Below are 5,554 nucleotides of genomic sequence, written 5' to 3'. Positions count from 1 at the left end.
GGTGTCTAGAGGTGGGGATTCAGTAGTTCAGTAGAGAAGCAAGAGGAGGTTTCTGGAGTCTGAATGTTATCTGCTGCTCTGAACATTTATATACTAACAAAAATGGGTGAAGCACACAACCCAGACTCTGTGGCTTCATTGCCACAGCAATTTTCATTTTTATATAGCTCATGATTCTCAAAGCCAACAAATTTTTCAGTAGTTCTGTTCAGAGTTTGGTCTTAGCTAATCAAGAGAATTGTAAAAAACAGATGCAACCCACAAATTGAACAAGTCTGTCTTATGGAGTGTGATCAAATCTAATTTAGATTTTCACTCCAGAGGGAGGTATTAACTCTTCTGTTCTTTCAGATACACATACATACGTATTGGGAGATGCTCCACCATCTCATATCTCAATATTGACAGGAAAGCATCTGGGTTGGAGGCGAGAGGCACAATTGCAGGGGCGTAAGGTGAGGCATTCTCAAGTTATATGTGCAAGAAAGTGGGTGGAGCCCACTCTTTGTCTGACTTACTTCAATTAGTATGTTAATCTCCAGGTTCAGTGAAGTCTCTTCAGGCTGACTGGTATAACTCATGTATCTCCCAGCCTTGTGTGATTTCTGGGGATTACTTAGCTACAGGTGTACAGTTGTTCTTGGTCCCTCCTCATGGAATTTCATTATAAACTTGAGTGTCTTAGGGTTCCATAAAGCAGAGACAAGAGTACACCTGTGTAAATATCTAGAGTTCTTTCCCTGCATAGCTCACCGTTCTTTATTACTCTGACTCAAAAATTACAAACACTCTTTGAAATCTGGTCTTTTTTTTTGCTCAAACTCTATTAAGCTCATGCTCTCCTGGAGTTCTCTTCCCTGAACTGTCGGCCTGAGAGAATTATAGGCAGAAAGCTAAAGTGATAGTAGGGCTTAAATAGTTTGTTTCCTTCTAGTATAAGGTACGGTCCTGAACTACCTCTTGTACAATGAACGATTTCTGAAAACAGTTTTTTTCAGATATTTTGTCCAGTTTAATATAATAGGAAGGCAAAACGAATACTAGTTACTCTGATGTAGATGGAAGATAAAGTTTCTCTTCTATGCACATTTTAAAATAAAAAGATAGATTTCTATTTTTTTAAAATCACATTACATTTTAAGTGAAAAAGCAAGTTGAATAACAATGTAGATATTTTTTCTTTTGCCCAGCCCTGAACCGAGATGGCAGAGTAGAAGGATGTGCTCTCAATCTCTCTTGTGAGACACCAGAATAACAACTAGCAATCAATGGCAGAAAGACACTGGAACCCACCAAAACAGATACCCCACATCCAAGGACAAAGGAGAAGCCACAATGAGATGATAGGAGGGGCACAATCACAGTAAAGTCAAATCCCATAACTGCTTGGTGGGTGACTCACAGACTGGAGAACACTTATACCACAGTAGTCCAACCACTGGAGTGAAGATTCTGAGCCCCACATCAGGCTTCCTAACCTGGGGGTCCAGCAACGGGAGGAGGAATTCCTAGAGAATCAGACTTTGAAGGCTAGTAGGGTTTGATTGCAGGACTTTGACAGGACTGGGGGAAACAGAGACTCCACTCTTGCAGGTCACACCCAAAGTAGTGTGCACTTCAGGACCCAGGGGAAGGAGCAGTGGCCCCAGGGGAGACTGAACCAGAGCTACCTGCTGGTGTTGGAGGGTCTCCTGCAGAGGAGGGGAAGGGCTGTGGCTCACCATGGGGATAAGGACATTGGCAGCAGAAGTTCTGGGAAATACACCTTGGCGTGAGCACTCCCAGAGTCTGACATTTTCACAACCAAAGAGCCCAGGTAAGCTCCAGTGTTGGGTTGCCTCAGGCCAAACAACCAAAAGGGAGGGGGAACCCAGCCCCACCCATCAGCAGTCAAGTGGATTAAAGTTTTACTGAGCTCTGCCCAACAGAGCAACTGTCAGCTCTACCCACCACCAGCCCCTCCCATCAGGAAACTTGCACAAGCCTCTTAGATAGCCTCATCCACCAGAGGGCAGACAGCAGAAGCAAGAAGAACTACAATCCTGCAGCCAGTGGAACAAAAACCATATTCACAGAGAGATAGACAAGATGAAAAGGCAGAGGGCTATGTACCAGATGAAGGAACAAGATAAAAGCCCAGAAAAACAACTAAATGAAGAGGAGATAGGTAACTTTCCAGAAAAAGAATTCAGAATAATGATAGTGAAGATGACCCAGGACCTTGGAAAGAGAATGGAGGCAAATATCGAGAAGATGTAAGAAATGTTTAACAAAGACCTAGAAGAATTAAAGAACAAACAAACAGAGATGAACAATACAATAAATGAAATGAAAACTACACTAGAAGGAATCAATAGCAGAGTAACTGAGGCAGAAGAACAGATAAGTGACCTGGAAGACAGAATGGTGGAATTCACTGCTGCAGAACAGAATAAAGAAAAAAGAATGAGGAGAAATGAAGACAGCCTAGAGACCTCTGGGACAACATTAAGTGCAAAAACATTTGCATTATAGTGGTCCCAGAAGGAGAAGAGAGAGAGAAACAACCAGAGAAAATATTTGAAGAGATTATAGCCAAAAATTTCCCTCACATGGGAAAGGAAATAGCCACCCAAGTCCAGGAAGTGCAGCAAGTCCCATACAGGATAAACACAAGGAGAAACATGCCAAGACACATAGCAATCAAATTGGCAAAAATTAAAGACAAAGAAAAATTATTGAAAGCAGCAAGGGAAAAATGACAATTAATATACAAGGGAACTCTCATAAGGTTAACAGCTGATCTCTCAGCAGAAGCTCTACAAGCCAGAATGGAGTGGCATGATATACTTAAAGTGATGAAAGGGAAGAAACTATAAGCAAGATTACTCGTACTGGCAAGGATCACATTCAGATTCGATGGAGAAATAAAAAGATTTAAGAAAAGCAAAAGACAAGCTAAGAGAATTCAACACCACCAAACCAGCTCTACAACAAATGGTAAAGGACCTTCTCTAAGTGGGAAACACAAGAGAAGAAAATGACCTACAAAAACAAACCCAAAATAATTAAGAAAATGGTCATAGGAACATACATATCGATAATTATTTTAAACGTGAATTGATTAAGTGCTCCAACCAAAAGACACAGGCTTGCTGAGTGGATACAAAACAAGACCCATATATATACTGTCAACAAGAGAACCACTTTAGACCTAGGGTTGCTTAGAGACTGAAAGTGAGGGGATGGAAAAAGATATTCCATGCAAATGGAAATCAAAGGAAAGCTGGAGTAGCAATACTCATATCAGATAAAATAGACTTTAAAATAAAGAATGTTACAAAAGAAAAGAAAGGACACTACATAATGATCAAGGGATCGATCCAAGAAGAAGATATAACAATTATAAATATATATGCACCCAACATAGGAGCACCTCAATACATAAGGCAACTGCTAACAGCCACAAAAGAGGAAATTGACAGTAACACAGTAATAGTGGGGAACTTTAACACCTCACTTACACCAATGGACAGATCATCCAAAATGAAAATAAATAAGGAAACAGAAGCTTTAAATGACACAATAGACCAGATAGATTTAATTGCTATTTATAGGACATTCCATCCAAAAACAGCAGATTACACTCTCTTCTCAAGTACACACGGAACATTCTCCAGGATAGATCATATCTTGGGTCACAAATCAAGCCTCAGTAAATTTAAGAAAATTGAACTCATATCAAGCATCTTTTCTGACCACAATGCTATGAGATTAGAAATGAATTACAGGGGAAAATCTGTAAGAAATACAAACTCATGGAGGCTAAACAACACACTACTTAATAACCAAGAGGTCACTGAATGAATCAAAGAGGAAATCAAAAAATACCTAGACACAAATGACAATGCAAACATGATGATCCAAAACCTATGGGACACAGCAAAAGCAGTTCTAAGAGGGAAATTTATAGCTATACAAGCCTACCTCAAGAAACAAGAAAAATCTCAAATAAAGAATCTAACCTTACACCTGAAAGAACTAGAGAAAGAAGAACAAACAAAACCCAAAGTTAGCAGAAGGAAAGAAATCATAAAGATCAGAGCACAAATAAATGAAATAGAAACAAAGAAAACAATAGCAAGCATCAATAAAATGAAAAGCTGGTTCTTGGAGAAGATAAACAAAATTGATAAACCATTAGCCAGACTCATCAAGAAAAAGAGGGAGAGGTCTCAAATCAATACAATTAGAAATGAAAAAGGAGAAGTTACAACAGACACGGCAGAAATACAAAGCATCCTAAGAGACTACTACAAGCAACTCTATGCCAATAAAATGGGCAACCTGGAAGAAATGGACAAATTCTTAGAAAGGTATAACCTTCCAAGACTGAACCAGAAATAAATAGAAAATATGAACAGACCAATCACAAGTAATGAAATTGAAACTGTGATTAAACATCTTCCAACAAACCAAAGTCCAGGACCAGATGGCTTCACAGGCGAATTTTATCAAACATTTAGAGAAGAGCTAACACCCATTCTTCTCAAATTCTTCCAAAAAATTGCAGAGGAAGGAACACTCCCAAACTCATTCCATGAAGCTACCATAACCCTGATACCCAAACCAGACAAAGATACTACAAAAAAATAAAATTACAGACCAATACCACTCATGAATATAGATGCAAATATCCTCAACAAAATACTAGCAAACAGAATCCAACAACACATTAAAAGGATCACACATGATGATCATGTGGGATTTATCCCAGGGCTGCAAGAATTCTTCAATATACACAAATCAATCAATGTGATACACCATATTAACAAATTGAAAAATAAAAACCATATGATCATCTCAATAGATTCAGAAAATGCTTTTGACAAAATTCAGCACCCATTTATTATTATTATTATTTTTTTATTTTTTATTTTTTTTCTTTTTGCGGTACGCGGGCCTCTCACTGTTGTGGCCTCTCCCGTTGCGGAGCATAGGCTCCGGATGTGCAGGCCCAGTGGCCATGGCTCACGGGCCCAGCCGCTCCGCGGCATATGGGATCCTCCCAGACCGGGGCACGAACCCGTATCCCCTGCATCGGCAGGCGGACTCTCAACCACTGCGCCACCAGGGAGGCCCCAGCACCCATTTATGATAATAACTCTCAAGAAAGTGGACATAGAGGGAACGTACCTCAACATAATAAAGGCCATATATGACAAACCCACAGCAAACATCATTCTCAATGGTGAAAAACTGAAACCATTTCCACTAAGATCAGTAACAAGACGAGGATGTCCACTCTCAGCACTGTTATTCAACATAGTTTTGGAAGTCCTAGCCATGGTAATCAGAGAAGTAAAAGAAATAAAAGAAATCCAAATTGGAAAAGAAGAAGTAAAACTGTCACTGTTTGCAGATGACATGATATTATACATAGAGAATCCTAAAGATGCCACCAGAAAACTACTAGAGCTAATCAATGAATCTGGTAAATTTGCAGGACACAAAATTAATGCACAGAAATCTCTTACATTCCTATACACTAATGATGAAAAATCTGAAAGACAAA

Source organism: Mesoplodon mirus, assembly GCF_964341445.2.
Source record: "Mesoplodon mirus genome assembly, chromosome: 6".
Classification (NCBI taxonomy): domain Eukaryota; kingdom Metazoa; phylum Chordata; class Mammalia; order Artiodactyla; family Ziphiidae; genus Mesoplodon; species Mesoplodon mirus.
This window is presented reverse-complemented; position numbering follows the sequence as displayed.